This window comes from Pituophis catenifer, unplaced genomic scaffold (assembly GCF_029215685.1).
Source record: "Pituophis catenifer annectens isolate HBS135680 unplaced genomic scaffold, rPitCat1.0.hap2 SCAF_1, whole genome shotgun sequence".
Taxonomy (NCBI): Eukaryota; Metazoa; Chordata; class Lepidosauria; order Squamata; family Colubridae; genus Pituophis; species Pituophis catenifer.
Window position 1 is genome coordinate 248,947,213 of NW_027256881.1, and position 22,487 is coordinate 248,969,699.

Below are 22,487 nucleotides of genomic sequence, written 5' to 3' on the forward strand. Positions count from 1 at the left end.
TCTTACTCCACATATATTTTGGGATTGTTTCTACATGTGTTTGTCTTTCCAGGAGAGGTCTACTATATCCACTTTACAAAATATCACTAAATGACAGCAAAGAGTTGTATTTTCCCATATCATCTTTGTTGCTATATGATGGTTGTCCAAATTTCTAAAAATCCCAAATATAACAATTAATTCTAAGATGGAAGAATATTTTGATTATCACTATTTTAGGACTTCAGAAGGTGACATTCTGTGATTTTTATATGAAAACTAAGGAACTGAATGAAAACAGTGCTGTTTTACTACTTCTTCACTTAGTATTCCACTGAAGTAGAGTTTATTTACCCAGATTTTGGCCTCTTTCATTAACTCTGTTTATCAGCATTCTCTCATTGTGATTTTGGTTCCTTTTTGAATTTGTTCCAGTTAAGCTACTTATGCTTATGCCATAAACTTACATATTAATACAGTAGTGATCCAAAGTCTATTGAAGACTGCTTAATGATTTCTGAAGAATTCTAATCATTATCCTGACTAGTGAAAAAGAGCATTGCCAAATTTAGTTTAGCACTTAATTTTTTCTTAAAGTATGCAAACTTTCCATTACTTTTTAAGCCAAATCCCAATGCCTAAATACAGATGATAGATGTAATTTATCATTAGGATGCTTTGGGCCAAGTAAAATATATTACCCTAATTCCTACCTCATAGGTTGTTGTAAAATAAAATGAGAGGAGAGCCTCATCTAAAAGAAATGATAAAATAAAATGCCAATCAATTAAATAAACAAAGGGCTCACCAAAAGTCAGAGTAGCAATGACCAACCACCTCTTTTCCAGGTACTCTGATCATCTAATTTGGAGTAGAGAGTTTCAGGCAGAGTATCTGAGCTCAACATTGTGGTAAGTTACGAAGTGATTGGTTTAGCTTTGGGTTAATATAATGTATAAATCTATATGACAGCGGAGTTGATAAGAGAAAATACAATTACAAATGCAATCCAATGATTTGGTATCTATGACTTATGCATTAAAGTTTTGTGAGGTAGCTAATCATTTATTCATCCATGGGTGGGTGGGTTCTACTTACCTTTACTACCGGTTCGCAGAGGGGCAGCGCACACGCTCTTCTGCACAAGCGCAGAAGTGTTTTGATGATGTTGGGATCGGTGGGCGGAGCCTCCCGCCAGGTTTTACTACCGGTTCTATAGAAATTCTATAGAGAAATTTGGAATTCACTTCTTTACATATGTTTTCTTATTTTACTTTCTTTTTCTTTCCTTAAACTTTTTATTCTTTATTTTTTCTGACTTTAGTTTGTATTTCTTTTACTACTATAATAAAATCTTTAATACAAATTATGAAAAAAACATACCTCTTTCAAACATGTTTCATAAATAACTACTAACTCATCAGAACTTTGAAGAGAATTGTGAAATTAAATAATCTGCAGGGGAGAAAAAGCACTGAGCAGAAATTAGATCTCAATTTGCTGGCAAATCACTCTATGATACATAGTAGAATGAAAAGGATTTTTTTCCCATCAGTTCCTGGAGAATGCATTTCAAGATTTCAGTTAAAAAAAACACAGGGTCCTATCTTACTTCCACTTATGTCTGTGTCCCAAAATATAACTCTGGGTACTAGACAGCACAAGGAAGATCACCATTCTTTCCTCATCTCTATATTTAAGTGCCTTTGAGGTTAGATAGTCTCAATGCAGCCTAGTAACAATTACAATGTAAACCACTCATTAAAATTTGAGGCATTTTTTTAATCTGCTACTGGAAACTGGCATAGAAAACAAATACGTAACTAAAACCTCTGGCTAATAAGGAACAAAAGAGTTACCACAAATACATCTGAGTGATGCATATGGCACTTCTATTGCTCAATATGCACCACTGAAGAAAAAACAGAGAATGTAAAAACAGAAAGTCTGTGTTTTTTAAAGCTACAACTTTGCCATTGTTTAATGATTTCTGATTTGCATATTATGTTTAGGAAGACTGAATACGTATTCAAATCTTCCTGAACTTAATATATAAATTTTAAAAATCCCTAAAACTATTTGCATAATTGAGGACAAAAAGAACGATGCATCTGCTTAAAATACATAAAAGATTTGCTCCAAGTTATGTTTTTCTTATTGTTGTTAATGACAATCTTAATTTATTTCATTTTGATTTAAAGAATTATCATTCTGCCCAACTCATAAATTGTGACCTTAGGCAGTGTACATCAATAAAAAAAATTTTAAAAACCACACACAAGAAAAATGAAAGTGAGTGTCTAATTCTCAGAGAATGTCTGGATAAGATGCTGCAGTTTTCCTGGCAAGGTTTTTCAGAAGTAATTTCAGAAATGACCTTTCTTAGAGCTGGGAGAAAGTGACTGGCCCTAAGTCAGATGGCTTTGTGCCTAAGGTAGGACTGGAACTCATGATCTCCCGGTTTAGAAAGACCTGCATCGGATTAGAAAGGTCTGCATCGCTTAGTGATTGTAAGGTTTAATTGTTTATTTTTGAACAGTCTGTTCTAGCAAGAATCAGGTGTAAGAATCACAGGTTCTGCACAATGCAGAAAACATTGCAGACAACTTATGCTCAAATTACTGCCAATTGTGATTTATCTGGGCACTGAACCCATCATTCTTCCCTAAATGGCAGCCATTTAAGCTGTTTAAGAAGTCTTCATATTAAAAGGCCCCACGGTGAGTTCAAGCATCATTCGCAGGATAGATGTTTTTCTTTCAGCACAGAACTAAAGTGCTGGATATTGGAAAAGATAATAGACCCAGCTCAAATGTTACACAGTGTCTAGGTTACTCACATAAAGATTGAAAGGATAATTGGTATTGTGGAATAGAAATGAGTCAGTAAAATGCTGGGCTGTTTACAAAAAAAGAGAGTACTCTGTGTTCCATTCTGAATTGAGCAAAGATTTTCAATCTCTGTTCTGGAATTTAAAGATGTTTGGTACTTTTCCATGCTTTATCTTGGAAAATAAATATACAAATTTGATTTAAAATGGTATAAAATCTCCCCAACTTTAAATTAAATTTAGTTATGCTCGATGCTCTGTAGGAAACAATAAAACTTAACTGGAGACCGAAGTAAAGAAGCATACACCATCAATAAATCTTCCGAGAAAGAAGAGAATACTGCCACATGCATGCAAAAACACAGTTTCCTGCCTTTTTTTTTTTAAAGTCCAAAGTTTCAAACTGGTTTCACACTTCATTTCCTCCAAGAAATACCTCACAGCCCTTTAGACAACCTTCCTTATTTCCTTTAAATGTGTTTTTCCTATGAGACCATGCTCCTGTCTCCTGAGAAACAGCAGCAGTGGTGGCTGTGGTACAAGGCAACTCGAAAAGGGACATAGAAAAAAAGGCAAAAAATGCAGAAAATAGGAACAGCAGTTTATTTCTCAGAAAATTAAACAGGTGGCCAGTTGCAAGAAAATAAAAAAAAAGCTGATTGGTGGGTGGATCGGCCTCCAGAATACCCCCAATCAGCTGGTTGTGAGCTCTGTGCCTTGCTTTTTTCTGCCTCTGAAAGCCTCCGAAACAGAGCTTCAGAAAAAGGCTTTTTTTCTGAAGCTCTGTTTGGAAGCTTTTTTTCTGAAGCTTCTTTCAGAGGCTTTTATTCTGAAGGACTATCTGTACTCTGTACAATCTCCTTTCTTTGGTATTGGTATATAGATTAACCTCTTCTGATCTGTTGGTTACTGTGTCATTCTTCAGATTTGTTAGTATAGTTTGGTTAGAACCTTTACTGATTCTTCTTTTGTTGCTTGCCATATTATTTTAGATATCTTTATCTTTTATCTTTATCTTTTATTAGATTTGTATACCGCCCTTCTCCTTTCGGACTCAGGGCGGTGAACAGCCAAAATAAAAACATTTGTGCACAAAACTTAAAATAATTTTAAAAATAATTAAAGGAAATTTGGCCCATAATTTAAAACATTTCAATTAAAAATCAGTATCAAATGTTAAAACCAACATGGAATCAGGCCAGCCCGGCTAACTGAAAAAAGTAAGTTTTTAGGGCCCGACGAAAAGTCCGGAGGTATGGGATCACTCGTATCTCTGGGGATAGATCGTTCCAGAGGGTAGGTGCCATCACAGAGAAGGCTCTCTCCCTGGGGGTCGCCAGCCGACATTGTCTGGCTGACAGCACCCTGAGGAGGCCCTCTCTGTGGGAGCGAACCGGCCGGTGGGAGGCAATTGGTGGCAGAAGGCGGTCCCGTAAGTACCCCGGCCCTAAGCCATGGAGCGCTTTAAAGGTGGTCACCAACACCTTGAAGCGCACCCAGAAGTCCACCGGAAGCCAATGCAGCTCGCGCAGGAGAGGTGTCACATGGGAGTACCCCGTCGCTCCTATAATTCCCCGCGCGACCGCATTTTGCACCAGTTGGTGCCTCCGGGTGCACCCCAAAGAGAACCCCATTTGAGAGCGTTACAATAGTCCAGACGAGAAGTGACAAATGCTTGAGTGACCGTGCGTAAGGAGTCCTGATCTAGAAAGGGGCACAACTGGCATATCAGGCGAACCTGATAGAAAGCCCCCCTGACCACAGCCGTCGTATGCTCTTCTAAAGACAACCGTGCGTCCAGGAGGACGCCCAAGTTGCGAGCCCGTTCCATGGGGGCCAGTGATTCGCCCCCAATAACCAGCGATGGCACCAGCTGGCTATACCGGGACGCCGGCAGCCACAGCCACTTGGTCTTGGAAGGGTTGAGTCGAAGCCTATTTCTCCCCATCCAGACCCGCACGGCCTCCAGGCACTGGGACATCACTTCCAAGGCATCGTTGGGATGGTCTGGGGTGGAGATGTACAGCTGAGTGTCATCAGCATACTGATGGAACTCCACCCCAAAATCACGGATGATCTCACCCAGCGGCTTCACAAAAATGTTGAACAGGAGGGGCGAGAGGACCGACCCTTGTGGCACCCCACAAACAAGGCGCCTCGGTGTCGACCGCTGCCCCGTCAACACAGATTGCGACCGGTCGGAGAGATAGGAGAACCACCGCAAAACGGTGCCCCCCACCCCCTCCAACCAGCGCAACATGATACCATGGTTGATGGTATCAAAAGCCGCTGAGAGATCTAACAGGACCAGGGTAGAGGAATAACCCCTACCCCGAGTCCTCCAGAGATCATCCACCAACGCGACCAATGCCGTTTCCGTGCTGTACCCAGGCCTGAAACTGGACTGGAGCGGGTCGAAATAGACAGCTATCATCCAGATACTGGGGAAGCTGCCGCGCCACCACACTCTCAACAACCTTCGCAATAAAACGAAGGTTGAAGACTGGACGATAGTTAGCCAAAACAGCCGGATCCAGAGAGGGCTTCTTGAAGAGGGGCCTCACCACTGCCTCTTTCAAGGTGGCCGGCAGGACACCCACACTCAAAGAAGCGTTAATAATCCCCTGGAGCCAGCCTCGTGTAACCTCCCGGGAAGCCAGCACCAACCAGAAGGGACACGGGTCCAATAAACATGTGGTCACGTTCAGCCATCCCAAGATCCTGTCCATGTCCTCGGGAGCCACAGGATCGAACTCCTCCCAGATAACAGCTTTTCAGAGGCTTTTTTTCTGAAGCTTCGTTTCTAAGGCTTTTTTTCTGAAGCTTCTTTCAGCCTCTGAAATCTCCGTTTGTGAGGCTGGGCAGGGCTACATTTGGAGTATAAGACGCATCCAGATTTTCAGCCTCTTTTTTGGGGGAAAGGGTGCGTCTTATACTCTGAAAAATATGGTACCTACCCTTTCCCCCTACAACTAATATAAAAACCACAATGAGAACCATTCAACAGTTAACTATGTCCAGGGCAATACATATATAAGAAAACTGATATTTAGTGAAGTTTAATAAGAAAAGCCAACCCAGCCCAAATCTTTTGCAGTATAATTTATGCCTTTTCTTTTCATTGTTAGAATGAGATTGGGGTAAGGAAGAAAAATGTGAGAAGCAATAGGAGAAAAAGATAATGATTCGACTCCAGACAAAACTGAGGTCAGAGGGACAAGTCCCATTACTGTAACTTGTCTTCCATCAAAGCATTTATATGATCCCAAAATATTGGAACTTAAATTCTGTAGCTTTTGAAACAGACACACAGAAAGTATATTTCCTGCAAACCTTATCCAAACAGTAAATCAAAATAATTATGCAAACACTAAATCAAAATAATTCCTACCTAAATGAAGAGATCAACTATTCTGTCTAATGTCAATATAGCATCCTGCTGTCTCAGGAGTATATTTCAGGGTCTCTACTCTCTACACTACTCTCCAGGGGGATATGATCACAGTATACCATCAAATGTACATGGCTACCCATCCGTTCAATGAAACTGAATTTCAATATGTGATGGCCAAAATTACAGATTTGGCTGCCCAGAATGAATGAATGTGTGTATGTTAAGAGTCCTAAAACAAGATAGATCGATGACATCAGCAAGCACTGCAAACCCAATTAGCAAAAGAAAGGACCGTATTGGTTGAAGCATCCGGAAAAGGCCTTCATCCTGCAGTAGATAGACAATGGCTAAAATGAGAGAGATCAGAGACAGAGACAGAGACAGAGACAGATGAGAGAGAGAGAGAGAGATGACAGACAGACAGCAGACTCACTCATTCCAGAATTTTGGAATGCAAGCAATTGGGTATTTGTTAGTTTGAATACTGTATAAATATACTGACACAAGGAGATTACATTTCAGAGAAACCCTGAAGAATGTTGGTTGTTAACTGACATTGCTACTTGTCTGCCCTCATTAATATCAGTTACTGGATACATTCCTGAGCACCTAGCAACTGAATTTATGTAACTAATGCAGGTGCTCAAAATCAGTTTCTTTCAACAAGAAACTTTGCCCCACATGCTGTTTAGATTATCCCAGTCTGGCTGTAAGCAACTTTTTTAAAACTCATTCTCACTTTCATATAATCAATTAAACAGAAATAGACTACAATTATTTTCACTTCTTTTGACAAAATTTAATTATATCTATTGTTCCCTCTATTTAACTACATTTTCAGTTATCTTTTTCTCACAATTCACATTATAAAACATGTATTTTTGCAGCAGTAATTTTTAAATTATCGTTTACATTTTTTTCCTCATCCATAGTCTCTTTCATTTCATCATTGCTCCAAGCATCCTTTTTCATATTTTACCTTACTGTAACTCCACATACATGTATGTGACCCTGTTCTAGTTACCTTCTACATACCACAAAATAAAATCCTCCCCTGGGTTCAAGGCATATAACCCAAATAGCTTTTAAAGTAGCTGTTACTTTGGAAAGTATTTTATCATAGCAGTGTTGCAGATGGATGATTCTTATTCTGTAAAACAGCTCACTGGAGGAAGACTAAGTCCCAACTCATAGAACAGGGGTGTCAAACTCAATTTCATTGAGGACCGCACCAGAGTTGTGTTTGACCTTGGGGGGCCAAGATGGGTGTGGCCAGGGTGTCAGCCCTGGAGGCCATCTTTTCTTTTGGATTTTCAGGACTGCCATATACAGTCTGTGGGAAACTGGGAGGAGGTTTGCATGGAGTTGGTAGAAATATTTAGCCATAACATTCTTTTCTCTGAGTCAAGGACGTTCAGCCTGCACCTGGAATGGCGTGATTGGGAGGCATCTCCAGTTGGGATGGTGGATTGATTGGACCATGTGATGGACGTGTGGGTGCAGGGGAAGGGACTTCGACTTTCCTTTGGGTGTGGAAAACCCGGGAGCTTTCAGATTCGGGTTTTCCCAGATGTGCCAATATGACATATCTAATAAAATGGAACTTTGAGGAACTGTTGGTCTTGGAGTCTTCATTGGTGGGAACCCTGACACAGGGTGGGCGTGGCCAGCTCGATGTCACTCCTGTCGAGGTGCCTGTGGTGGTTCAAACTCTCTGCCAGTGAAAAGAGGCTCCCAAGCTCCGTTTTTGGCTGTAATGGCCTCCTGCAACCCTCTGCCAGCAAAAACGGAGCTTGGGAGTGCCGCCCATGGCCCTCATGAACTCGGTTTCCAGTTGCAATGGCCTCCTGCAACCCTCTGCTAGTGAAAACGGAGCTCGGGACGGCTGCACGCAGCCCTCTCAAGCTCCATTTTCACTAGAAGAGACATTGTGGGCCAGTCCTTTGCTGTTTCCAGGGCAGCCCTGAAGGTCAGATCTAAACACCCCGTGGGCTGGATCCGGCCCCCAGGCCTTGAATTTGACACCCCTGCCATAAAATAACCCTCCCCAAGTCTTCATTTGAAATGGCCCAGACAATAATTTACATAGTAGCCAATTAGTAGATTTAAGCAAAACCTTTTGATAGGGGATCTCTTTTGAAACAACTGCTATGCAAGAACTATATTTCCCATAGTTCCCAACCTTCATTCTAATGGGAAATTATTGGAGCTGCAGTCCCCACACATCAAAAGGATACCAAATGTGGAAACGTCTGCCATAAGCACAATACTGCTGTGAAAATCGGAACAGAAAAGGAAAAATAAAAACTCTTGTTACATCTTAAATGACATGACTTCATTATTTTGAACCTTGAAATCATGTGAAATAAAATTTTGTACAAATGAAGTATAAAGGAGAGCTTTTGACTCACTTTGCAAGACATCTATCCAGGGTTTTGATGTTATTTCCTTAAATCCTCTCATAATCCTACAACTACTCCTTTTCAGCAACCTAAGAGGCAGAAAGAATGTTTCCTGCTGTTAAGGTTGTTCAGTTTCAGTTTCCTACTAATCTGCTGAAAATGTACCAGAGGATCCTAAATTAGTTTCTGCCCACTCCTGATAGCAAGGTTTCTATGGTGAAGCCTCCAACGAATTAGATATCTTATCTCTCCTAATGGGAAGGTATAATAAGAGTAGGACAAGAAATACAGGTAGCCCTCAACTTACAACAATTCACTTAGTGACCGTTCAAAGTTACAACATTGAAAAAAGTGACTTATGAGTTTTTCACACTTACGACTACTGCAGAAACCCCAATGATCATGTGATCAAAATTTGGATGCTAGGCAACTGGTTCATATTTTTGACAGTTGCTGTGTCCCAGGGTCATATTATCACCTTTTGCGACCTTTTGACAAGCAAAGTCAATGGGGAAGCCAGGTTCACTTAATAACCATGTTATTAACAACTGCAATGGTTCATTTAACTGTGGCAAGGTTGGTTGTAAAATGGAGAAAAACTCACTTATCAAATGGCTCCTTTAGCCACATAAATTTTGGGCTCAATTATGGTCATAAGTCGAGAACTAGCTGGACTCACTTTTTGGAAGAGGAAAGTCTTGTATCTTCCCACTACTCCATTAATTTTGTCTAGTTATAAAATGTTGGCTTTGTTTTTATTTTTTAAAATATTTCATTGATAATAACTTTATATTGCTATAGAAATAAAAGCACATTTTTGTTGTCATTACTTAGTAATCAAATCTATAGGCCCCACCCTAGTTGCTTTCCTTGATAAAAGTACTGAATATAACATAAAAGAAACATCTGATGCCTTTTCAGCTGCCAGAAACGTTATAATAATAATAATAATAATAATAATAATAATAATAATAATAATAATAATAATAATAATAATAATAATAATAATATTTCTATGCCGCCGACTCTCTGAGGACTCTGGGCGGCTTACACCAAAGACAGTATACTAAATATCATATTGCCCCCAATAATCTGGGTCCTCATTTTACCCACCTCGGAAGGATGGAAGGCTGAGTCAACCTTGAGCTGGTGAGATTTGATCCGCTGATCTGCTGAACTAGCAGTCAGCTGAAGTAGCTGCAGTACTGCACCCTAACCACTGCGCCACCTCGGCTCTGTTAAAGCAAGCAAGCAGATAAATGTACCTTGTAATTTAGTTTCTTACCATAGGGTAATGCATTTTATTGCACAACATAAATAAATAAATAAATAAATAAATAAATAAATAAATAAATAAATAAATAAATAAATAAATTTATTTATTTATTTATTTTATTTCTATACCGCCCTTCTCCTGAAGGACTCAGGGCACTGTACAGCCTATTAAAAGCACAAAGACAGACATCAGTTAAAAATAATTAAAATTATTAAATAATTTCAGCTCAAATTTAAGACCTCAAAATTTAAAACACCCAATTTAAAAATCATTACATTGATAGCCCGGCCTGGCGGAACAACAGGGTCTTGAGGGCACAGCAAAATACACGGAGGTTGGAGATCTTACGCATTTCCGGGGGCAGTTCATTCCACAGGGCAGGGGCTCCCACAGAGAAGGCCCTCCCCCTGGGTGTCGCCAGCCGACATAACTTGGCTGATGGCACCCTGAGGAGACCCTCTCTGTGGGAGCGAACCGGCCGGTGGGAGGCAATTGGTGGCAGAAGGCGGTCCCGTAAGTACCCCGGCCCTAAGCCATGGAGCGTTTGAAGGTGGTAACCAACACCTTGAATCGCACCTGGAAGACCACTGGGAGCCAGTGCAGCTCACGCAGGAGGTGCATAATTTGGCTTTGCAGATGATGTAAGTTTCAGGCCTCAAATTCATATTAAGATTTCCCAGGTGTTCCATTCCCCAGACAATTTTGTATTTTATGACTACAGTGAACTAGGAAGGTATGCAAAATATATTTTTATATAGGGGTCACGCTTGTTGAGATCTGCTGTGCCAATTCCTAATTAAATTGAGCATCGTTTTGGGTCAACCATTAATATGTACTGGTTAAAAAAAGGAAAAGAATGCTGTTGTAAACAATAATAAAGAGCTTCTTACAATCACGCAGCATGAAATGTTCTTGATTTTATTTTATGCTGACAGAGCCTTGATCCTCAAGGGTCAAAGTATCAATTACAAATAGATTATGCTTGAGAAGCTACATTTGCTGTTTTTAGAAACCTGGATTATTATTTTTTAACCTCATTTCCAAGAACCTGCTTTTAAAATGGAGAGCTTCAGCATACATAAAACATTTTCGCTTCATCCTCACACCAACCACCTGCTTAAGATACATCAACTCTTATTTTCCCTTTTCATTGTTCAAATGTTATAGCCTACATCAGATCCTAATTTACGTATCTCTGTAAAAAAAAAAGTGTCATACTAAAAATAATTTATTTATTTATTTATTTTCTTAGATTTCTATGCCGCCCTTCTCCCGTAGGACTCGGGGCGGCTCACAGTATAAAAAACATGTAACAATAAACAGAACTAAAAACATCCAAATGTAAAAACCCCAACAACTAAAATCTCATAACAGATCAGGGAATTTGCTGAAAAAGCCATGTCTTCAGTTCAGCACAGAAAGCGCGGAGGGCGGGGGCCGTCCGAAGCCCGGTGGGTTAATTCATTCCAGAGGGTCAGTGCGGCCACCAAGAACGCCCTCATCCTGGGGGCCACCAGCCGACATTGTCTGACCGATGGCACCCGGAGGAGGGCAGTCCTATGTGACCGCACTGGGCGGTGGGAGGCCGGTAGAAGGTGGTCCTGCAAGTACCGTAGGGCTTTATAGGTCAAGACCAGCACCTTGAAGCGGATCCGAAGGGCCACCGGTAACCAGTGCAGCTCGCGTAGGAGAGGTGTTACATGGGAGTAACGGGAGGCTCCCGTAACAATCCACGCGGCCGCATTCTGGACCAGTTGAAGTCTCTGGGTGCACCCCAAGGGCAGCCCCATGTAGAGGGCATTGCAGTAATCCAGCCGAGAAAATAATGAATTGTGTTCATTGCAGACACTTGCTACATCACACACACACACACACACACACACACACACCATTCAGCATGATAACGCAAGGCACGAAGAATGGAACTGCAAATTCCATTTACATTTTGTAACCTTAATATATGATTAACAACTAAGAGTCTATGGTATATAAATTAAAAATGGATTGCTGAGGACATAAGTGAATCAAGCTCTTTGGTATCAAAGTTTATCAGAACCTTTTCTGGGTTTTCAAATATTTAATAAAGAATCATTCTTCATTTATACCACCAGAGTCTGGCTTTTCATACAAGACTAAGAACAAAATTGCTTGCTATCATGGTATTTAAATTCTAATTTTGCAATTAATGCCCTGGGCATATATCTTAATAGGAAGAGGGCAAGTCTAGGAAGAACAATTCACACAGAGATGCAAAACGTAATTCTGCTGTCCCTCTACATCCAACATATTTAACATATTGTATGATAGTTCTTCTGGTAAATGAATAGATCCATTTAATTCAAACTGAAAGATACCAAAACACATTGGTGGCGATATAAAAAACAATGCCACCCTCAGCTTCTGGTGATCACATGGCTCATCCATGTTGCTTTCTTAGCAACAATATGGAAGCAATTTGTCATTACATTCTTCTAAAATGCATTTTTTTCCAGACTGTTCTATAGATTTTGTGATAGCCTTCCATGTAAGTACTAACCAAGTCCAATCCCAATCAGTTTTGTGTAAGATCAGCTGAAGCTGGTTAATGCTACCATCTGCAAGGTCCTCTAGAGCATGGGTGTCAAACTCGATTTCATTGAGGGCTGCATCAGGGTTGTGTTTGACCTCGGGGGGCTGGGGTGGGGGTGGCAAACTTGATGTCAGTCGTGTTGTGGTGGCTCGAGCACTGTGCCAGCGAAAACGGGTTTCTGAACTCAGTTTCTGGCTGTGACAGCCTCCTGCAACCGTCTGCCAGTGAAAACGAAGCTCGGCAGGGCCGCACGCTGCCCTCCCAACCTCCGTTTTTGCTGGCAGAGGCACCACGGGCCGGTCCTTCACTGTTTCCAGGGCAGCCCCATGGGCCAGATCTAAGCACCCTGTGGGCTGGACCCAGCCCGTGGGCCTTGAGTTTGACACCCCTGCTCTAGAGTATCTTTTAAACTGTGTGAGAACCAGATTGCACAGCAGCTTCTCCAGTATTCTTAAAGCTTTCTTTGTTCAGAGCAGGAGAAGAATCAGCTTTCATCCATCCCTTCAACATGAACCACTTTGTTCTCTGGTTAGCCAACTCTCTGTGGCACCATGCACAATGAATTACACTGTAAAAACAAAAGCGTTTGCAGTATTTATCAAAAAGATGACAAAAAGCCTATTTTAGTCATAGTATGCCTGACATTTCAAAGTGACAGACAATTGTCTTTTGTGCAGACAGTTCTTACCCACATAATACAAAAATGTGTGGTTTTTCATCCAAAATCTCTAAACATAGTATTGTATCTGTGGGACTGACAGTTATGGAGTGTTCCAAAATTCCATGAGATTGCTGACCAGCATATTCTAAAATTGAGGAAAAATTCAGAAGGTGATAATTTGTAATACAGTCCAGAAAAGACAGGAAACACTCATTCAGACCTCTGTGAAATTCAACCAGTTCTGAGAACAGAATGTTAAGAGAAATAATATTATAGTTTGTTCAAAGTTTTTCTAAGTAGTTTTTCCTCACAGAATTCTACCCACAAAGCAAAGAAAAAAACCACGGTCTGGTATTTATAAAGTATTTGACATTTTCACAATGCTTTTTTGCTCATTAAAACACAAAGGCCATCTTGTCTGAAGGGATAGGCTCTTTCAATTTGTCCTGCCCTTTCTAAAAAAAAATTGGTGAATTGACATTCTCAAAAATTTACCATATATATTAATAGATATGCATAAGGCATCTTAAAATTGTTGATTTTTTTCTGAAATGTCTACTGGTTGCCCAGTTTGTTCACTCACTGCCACAGATGCTAAATCAAGAAGACAAGGTCGTCAAGCTAGAGAAAAGTGCTCTAGTTGACTTTAACGTTATATTCAAACAACATTCATCCACTCTTTGTGGCTTAAAGATGGAAGAAAATAGCAAAGCAATGGGCTATTCCCAAACAGTATGAGAATTCCAAGTATGACTATCTGAAGTTAAAAGTCTTTGTAATAAAAATGCATGGAATACAATATTGGCATCATGTGAAAGGAAGGATCCAGAGACTGTATTCAGCCGGTTCTATCTGGTTCGCGCGAACTGGTAGGGGCGACTGCGGGATGCCCCGCCCACCCGCGTGGACGTCATGCTGTCCCATTTTTTGACATTTTTGAGGCTTGCGCATGTGCGGAAGATGCAAACTGGTAGAGAAGGTAAGTGAATACCACCCCTGGAAGGATTCTATCTGTATTTACTGATCAAAGAAATTCTGCATAGAGCCCATCTGCATCTAGGAATGCTAGAGAGAAGGCTCCAACGTCCTAGTTTACAACAAATTCTAGACACATGGAATCAGCTTTTTTTCTACAGTGATCCCCTACAAAATATGGATGATAATGGAAGAACCAGTGGCAGCTCAATGATAGACTTTGCTCTTTCCTTCCATGCTATGGCATATTGTTGTTAGTTGCGAAATCGTGTCCGACCCATTGCGACCCCATGGACAATGTTCCTTCAGGCCTTCCTGTCCTCTACCATCCTCTGGAGTCCATTTAAGCTCATGCCGACTGCTTCAGTGACTCCATCCAGCCACTTTGTTCTCTGTCGTCTCCTTCTTCTAAAGCCAGGACATTGGTAAAAAGCTACTTAAAAAGACTTTCAAGAAACAGACAAGGTCAAGGAACAGGTATGACAAAGGATCCAGGAATACAGTTAATTGGTACAAGACAAAATAATGAAATCTTGACGACCTATCAGAGCTCTTCCCTGTCCTATCTTATACCAGACAAATCAAGGTCGGGTTATGTTGAGTTTCTTCCTTAGAAAGAACTTTCTCCTCTTTGCCAGAACCAAGTAATCTTTTCTAAAAAGTTCCCCTTGATGGTTAACTCATTTCTTTCTCATTCCCAAAGTCACATCTATACTTCTTCACAGAAAGGACTCAAATGTTACCAATTTCTGTAATAGCTCTTCTCTGGGGAATACCCTACCACCAGAATTATAATTTGCATCCTCTTAAGGATGCTTTTAAGGACCTGACTTTTTCGGAGTAGTAGTTTGATACCCTGGGAAGAATGACGGAGAAGGTAAACTATTACCTATAGTTACCTATAGGTAAACTATTATCTACTGTACTTTTGAGTGTAAGATGCACTTTTCCCCCTGTAAAAGAGGGTGGAAATGTTGGTGCGTCTTATACACAGAATACAGCCATTTTTGGCCTCCTGAAGCCTCACCCTGCGTGTCCCGTTTTTGCGAAAAACGGGCTCATTTTTCACAAAAACAGGATGCGCAGAAGCTTTGGGGGGCTTACAGAGTGCTCCTGTGGGCTGGGGAGGGTAAAAATGCCATTTTTGCAAAAAATGGGCAAAAAATGGACCCGTTTTTCACAAAAACGGGACGCACAGAGGCTTTGGAAGGCCTGCAGAGTATCCTGGGGGCCAGAAAGGGGAAAAACTTTTTTTTTCTTGCTTACCTCTTCGAAATCTTGGTGCATCTTATTAACCGGTGCGTCTTACTAGTCCCAAAAATATGATATATTTTTTATATGAGAATAATACACAACTGTGATACATACTTTGTTTGGGGTATTTTCCTTGTAAGTCACTTAGAGGCATAAGAGTCATAATAAAGGGTAAATAAAGGATCATTTCACTTAAAAGAATGTTGGATCTATAGATAAAATGTTCTTAAACACTATGAGGGAAGTTTAACAACTTTTAAAGAATCGAGATGTTCTGCATACTAACAGAGGAAAATTTGGTGTGTTTGTGTGTGTGTTTGTACAAAATTCAATGGAAAGATCAGTGTTATCCCTAATTTTCAGGGAAGCAACAGATGCAAAACTGCATTAAAAATCATTTTTAATGGCTAAGCATACCAAACATTGTGGATTTAGGTATGGTAGTTCTATCTACCCTATTTTATATGGGATTTTGTTAACATGTCATTTCTTAGACAAATCCTCCCTCTATTCCTATGTTATAAATGGACAACCTGTTAGCCACAACTACAGGTAGTCCTTGACTTACAACAGTTCATTTTGTGACCATTCAAACTTACAACAGCATTGAAAAAAGTGACTTATGACCATTTTTCACTTATGACCATTGCAGCATCCCCATGGTCATGTGATCAAAATTTGGATGCTTGGCAATGGGTTCATATTTATGACAGTTGTAGTGTCCTGGGGTCACCTTTGGCAGCCTTCTGACAAGCAAAGTCAATGGGGAAGCTAGATTCACTTAACAACAGTGTTATTAACTTAACTGCAGGGATTCATCTAACAACTGTGGCAAGACATGTTGTAAAATGGAGCAAAATTAACTTAACAACTATCTCGTTTAGCAACAGAAATTTTGGGCTCAATTGTGGTCATAAGTCGAGGGTTATCTGTATTCCAATTTCTCATCCTTCTGGGGCAGGAAGCACAAAATCTGGAATGCATCCCTGCACAATAGGCTGAACAGAGTTAAAAGTCATTAAACCTCTCTCCACCAAACCCAGAAAGACAACAATAAATCCTGTCATGTTCTCAATGCATGACATGGCTCTACCCATGTTACATCATCACTCCACCCATTTAAAGCTCACCTTCCCAAACTTCATTCCTTCTTGCCAATAACTTCATCTCTTTAGTTGAAGTGGACTCAGCAAAAGTTAATGTTGGGCTCAGATCCTATGCACCTCTGAGATAAGCCAAATTTGCTCACAAGTGAATTGTGTGTGCAGGTACTTATTCCAGTTTCTGAAAACTGACTTTGTAATTACTTACAAATGATTGACTGATATACTTATTGTACATAGGAATTCTCCAATTTGCCAACATCCATGCCACCCTATAATTACCCTTCTTTCTCCCTCCCTCCCTCTGCATGTGTATATATCCCACAGTCTCTGCATGTGTATATATTCCACATACAGTATCTTCCACTCTCAATCTGTACACAAGATCAGAATATTCTGATGATATTTTCAGTAGGAGGAACAGTTCTAACTTAAGTCCTGGCCCCACGTTTAGTAGCCATATATGTATGAAGTATTCCATCCATACTCAGAATTTTTTTTCCTTTATATGTGTGTGTGGCCATGTATGTATGCATGTTTGGAATATAAACTCAACAATAATAGAAACACACAAATGAGGAGCCCACCAGGCTAGATTTGATTTAAATCAATTCAATTTAAATCATAATTTTTAAAGAGCAACTGTCATCTCTGTCCCGCAGCAGCTCCTGACCCGCTATTGACTTAACAACAGTCCCAATATTGCAGAATATACAGTCTTATGCTACATAACTAAACTCCATTTCATGCTGAATAAATTAAATTATTAATGTATCTTAAATAGAAAACTATATTTAGATAGATTTTTAGTCCAAAAGCATTTTATTAAAATAAATTTGATAAAAATAAAAAAAAATCCGATTTAATTAAAAATGGGATTTTTTTAAAAAAATCAATTTTTATCCACCCTAGAGCCCACTATTTGCAAAGGTGCCAGATAATAACTCACTGATTCCTCAAAGCATATGAATTCTGAAACTCCTTACTCTAGGCAGTAATCAAGGCTAGGATAAATGTTTGGTGATAAACCTAGAAGTAAAATATTAAATCCTCCTCTCTCAACTGCTAACTGTAATGTACACCAGTATTTCTCAACCTGGGCAACTTTAAGTTATGCGGACCTCCAAGGTTGAGAAACATTGATTAGCACAATGAAAAACCCACAGAATGGGCATTGGTCCTACCTGGATGCCCTTTCTCTGCATGGTGGGACCGGCAGCCAGGCATGGGTTTACTCTGTCTGATAGCCAATGGGACTGAGTCTGCAAGTTGACAAGCACCTCCTCTTCCTGTTGCTTCCAGCTTTCCGACGAAGATGATGCGGCAGACCGACGTGCAAAGCTGCAAAGACAAAGGTACGCCCCTCACACCAGAATGAGAGGTCGTCCCCGTGAGCCCCCGCCCAACGTGCCCAGAAGGCCAAGGGTGGGGCTGGCTACCGGTCCTACCATGCAGAGAAAGGGCATCCAGGTAGAACCAATGCCCATTCTCCTGAACAGTGGGACCAGCAGCCAGGCATGGGACATACCAAAGCAGATGTCTGTCAGGGAGGGAGCCTACTGGGCCGATGTATCCTGGCCAGCGTGAACCCTCTGGAGCACCCTGCACCTGAAGGCAGCATCCGCTGATGCATAGACATCCAATTTATAATAGCGGACAAAGGGGAAGGTGAAATCCAGGTGGCCGCTTGACTAATCTCCTCCAAGGGGGCCTGGGTAGCCCAAGCCGCCAAGGTGGCCGCGCTCCGAGTGGAATGGGCGGTGATACACAGAGGCGCCTGGGCCTCGTAGGCTTTAGCGATACAAGAGCGGATCCAGAGACCGAGAGTAGAGGAAGAAATCTTATGACTCATGGTGGCAGGCTGGAAGGATATGAAGAGCGCCTCCGTCCTCCGAATGGAGGAGGTCCGTTTAATGTAAATACGGAGGGCCCTCCAGATGTCCAAAGTATGCCACAAATGTTCCAACTAGTGTACCGGCTCTGGGCAGAAGTTGGGGAGGACCAACTCATGAGTCCTGTGGAACGTGGTGTTAACCTTCGGAATGAAGGTAGGGTCCAGTTGCAGAACGGCCCTGTCTGAATAGAAGACGCAGAGGTCAACCCGAACTGAGCCACCACGAGCCCCGCATGGCAGAAACGGAGGAACTTTCTGTGGGCAGGATGGACCGGAACATGGAGATAAGCCTCCATCAGGTCTACTGACGTGAGGTAATCCCCCTCCCTGACGCTCTCCAAGATGGTCTGGAGCGATTGCATCTTGAACTGCCAGTAAAGAATATGGCGGTTCAAGGATTTTAGGTCTAAAATTGCCCTCCAGCCTCCCGAGGCTTTGTGAATGAGAAACAAACAGGAGTAGAACCCCTGTCTATGCTGCTCCCGTGGGACCAGCTGCACAGCCTGAATGTTACCAGATGCTGTATAGCTGATTCCACCAGGAGCTGCCTCACCCAGACGCGAGAAAGAGAATGGATGAAAAGACTCAGAGGGGTGGAGCGGAACTCCAGGGAGACCCCTTCCCTGACTGTCTCCTGGACCCAGGCGTCCGTGGTGGTGTTGTGGCCCATCAGCGGCCTGTGCAGCTAGTAGCTGATTCAGACAGCGAGGAGGCTGGTGTGGTGCTGCTCCAGCAGCCTGGGCAGCTGGCACTCGAGTCAGACAATGAGGAGGCAGGAGAAGATGTGGTGCCAGAGGCGGGGATTCATCCAGGGCCTTCAGAACCTCCAGAAGCTCCCTTAAATGAAGAGGATGAAGAGGAGGAGCCTCTTCTCGATGCATGGGCGTGCAGAGCTGCCAAAAGGCAGGAGTGGCTCCTCAGGAGGAGGCCTCCTCGAGAGTAAGGCTTGGGGCTAATTGGCCAGTCCCTTAGCCTATTTAAGGAGGAACGCCAACTGAAGCAATTTGCAGGGAACAACTTCATTCACATACCTTTATGTCTTGTCTTGCTTATTTTATCAGCTTCCTACAAATTGCTTCTGGGCATTCTGCCAACCATAGTAAGCTTTCAGTTATTATTCTTTGAATTCTTGGCAGCTGTTAATGCAGTTAATTAACAGCCAATGTTGTAAAAGACTGGTTTATTTAGTAAACTAAGGTTTGAACGGACTGTGTGTGTGCTGCGTTCTTTGGGATCCTGTTCTGCCCCAGCTACGGACCCCAAAGAATACAGCACACACAAAATCTATACAAAGCTTATTTTACTCAAATAACTCAGTCTTTTTCAACCAAAGGGTGTTAATAAACTGTCTTAACAGTCTACAAGAATTCTAAGATAAGGTAATCACAGTCTTACTAGGGTTGGCAGAAAGCCCAGAAGCAATTTTGCAGAGAATCCAGACACGAAGGAGAGTGAACTAAAGTTGTTCCCTAGAGCTTGCTGCAATCGGCGTTCCTCCTTAAATAGGCTAAGGGAGTGGCCAATTAGCCCCAAGCCTTATTCTCGAAACCTCCTCCTGAGGAGCCACTCCTGCCTTTTGGCAGCTCTGCGCGCCCGTGCATTGAGAAGAGGCTCCTCCTCTTCGTCCTCTTCACTTAAAGGAACTTCTGGAGGTTCTGAAGGCCCTGGCTGAATCTCTGCCTCTGGCACATCTTCCCCAGCCTCCTCACTGTCCGACTCGAGTGCCAGCTGCACAGGCTGCTGGCGCAGCACACCAGCCTCCTCATTGTCGGAATCAGCTACAATCTGCAAAGTCCGCTGACAGGCCACAACAGATCCATAGCTGGGGCAGAACAGGTGGTGACCTCCCATTGGCTGGCGAAAAGTGCCAGTCTGCCAACAATGGGAGGGATGGACGAGCGTCTGAAGGGGCGACCCCTCCCGCCCCAAAAGGGCCACTTGGAGGGCCCCTCTGGCCAAGGTTTTCTTGCCTGTCCTGAGCTCTACCCTGTCTGGGGAGAAAAGGCTGCTGAGGCCTCTGTGGCATAAAGCCAGTGTCAGATCCCCGAAAGGGGCGAAAATAGGGGCGAGGTCTGGAATCAGACCTGGGGAAACATTCGGTAAAACCTTGCGTTTGTCCCTGGACTCCACTAGCAGGGGATTCAGGGAGGAACCAAAAAGCGTGGTACCCGAATAAGGGGCTGACGCCAGGCAGCATTTACTTTTGGCATCAGCATGCCAGTGGCGCAGCCAAAGTAACCAGTGGGACAAGATAGTTGATAAACCGCCGACAAACCGGGAAGCATTGAGGGTTGCATCCACAGAGAACTCAAGAGCCGCAACAATTTTATTTAGGTCTTGTTGCGACCTGGTGTCTGAGGGGGGAAGGCGGTCCTACAATTGCTTCAGCCATAACAGGGAAGCCCTGTTAAAAAAGGAAGCGGCCGAAGATGCCTTAATGGCCCAGGCCACCGATTGGTGCACTTTAACCAGTGCCTGCTCCACTCTCCTGTCCTCTGGATGGAGGATTTCCTCCGGAGGCCCTGTCAGAACAGGGGGAGCTGATAGGGCCACCACTGGAGAATCCATGGTGGGAACCTGGAGCAGCTTGTCGAAATCTGTGCTCAAATTATAAAGGCGACGGTCCAGTGCCGATAGATTGGGCCCTGTAATGGGAGCTGACCATCGCCTATTCACTACTTCGGAGATGTACCTGATGTACCTGGTACCTCCTCCGATTCTACTGTGGGCTCGGAGAAAAGGGGGATGGAGGGATCTGACCTTTCCTGAGCAGGGTCAGGGGTAGCAGGAGCCACACCCAGCCAGGTAGTGGCCTTGGCCTAAATAATTATGGGCGGAAAAGGCCTAAATAATTGTGGGCGGAAAGGCCAAGAAAGGACAGCTGGTCAGGAACCAGGTCCTCATCATTCCATAAATCTGGATCCCTCAAAACTTCCTCATAAGCTACAGAACCCTGGCCCTGAGATCCAGTCACGTATTCCAAATCTTGGGCCTGGTCCCCTGCCCTCTCTAGGTCCTGGCTGACCTGGGAACTAGGACACTCAGAAACCCAGGATCGGATCCATTGTTGCAGGGAAGCACTGATAGCGTGCTGAACAGCCATAGCGATAATGTCGACCATCTGCTGGCGACTGGGCTTCTTCTTGCTTTTCCTGCCTGAGGCCTGTAACCGTGGTCATAAACGTGGCCTCTGTGGAGGACTTCTGTTGGCCCACCGGGTATACCTCTTGAGTGGCCATGGATCCCTGGCCCTGGAGAGGGCCAAAAAGGCAATTGGTCGTGCCCTGAAGATGCTGGTCTGGGCCTGATGAAACATCTGGGGACCATGTTCGATGTTCCTATGGATTCCAGCTGAGGGGCAACTGGTGGATCTCCCTGATGGGAGGGAGAAACAGGTAGCTCCGGCTGGGCCACTAACTGCAGGCCACTGGATCATTTGGAAGCCTCCTTAATGGCCCGATCCATTGCCTTATGGTGTTTGGAAGCCTCTCTCTGCTTTGGAGGCCTGTCTAGGGGCTTTGGGCTATGGAGGGTGGGTTGCCCCGCCCTGATCAGGGCCCTTGGAGCCTGAGGGGCCTGTCTCTGCCAGAGCGCTTGGTTCCATAACGGGAACTACCTGCTGGCCTCATTTGGCAGGCAGCTTGGATGGAACGGCGGCCATATTGAAAGAGACGAGGTTGACACTAGGCCTCTAAAAGCCACCAGGTCGAAGTGGGAAGGCCTGGAGCAGGCAAAAGCCTATGGGACCGTTAGAAGAGGCTGGCTTAGACTGAAGCCTCTCAAACCTCAAGAAAGGGGAGGCGTTCCGGCGGTGGTAGACCGGGGCTTGCTGAATGTGGCCATTATCTATGGAGCGATCTTACCGGCTCCGAGGCGTTCAGGCTGTCAGCGCTCGCTAGCGCACGCAATCCGAATGGGAAGCAAGATCTTGTCCGCTCTGATCCCAAGGCAAGACGATCAGGTCGAGCCTGGGAGCGCCCAATAGATGCCCTGCCAATCGCAGGGGCATCGCCAAGCAGCCTTCAGCGGGCTCCGACCAAAGCCATTCATGCTGGGGAAGAAGGGAGCGATCCAGGCCAGCTCCTTTCCAAATGCACACGCCCAATGGATGGTCTTTGGCGGGGTCGGGCTGGATTGCCCCTCACGCTGG

At 43.2% G+C, this 22,487-nt stretch overlaps 1 protein-coding gene across 5 annotated transcripts in view; it reads right to left on the reverse strand.

Moving 5' to 3' along the window:
* The window catches only part of OSBPL5 (oxysterol binding protein like 5), a 126,331-nt gene that overhangs the window by 84,403 nt on the left and 19,441 nt on the right, over window positions 1–22,487 (reverse strand). Inside the window, exon 2 of one of the 5 annotated variants that reach the window (XM_070933392.1) lies at window positions 1,078–1,203. The exons of 3 other annotated variants lie outside the window; for them this stretch is intronic. The gene's annotated coding sequence lies outside the window, so the exon portion shown is untranslated. Of the gene's footprint in view, window positions 1–1,077; window positions 1,226–22,487 lie in introns of all 5 variants that reach the window. One more of the 5 variants, XM_070933384.1, reaches the window with a different exon arrangement.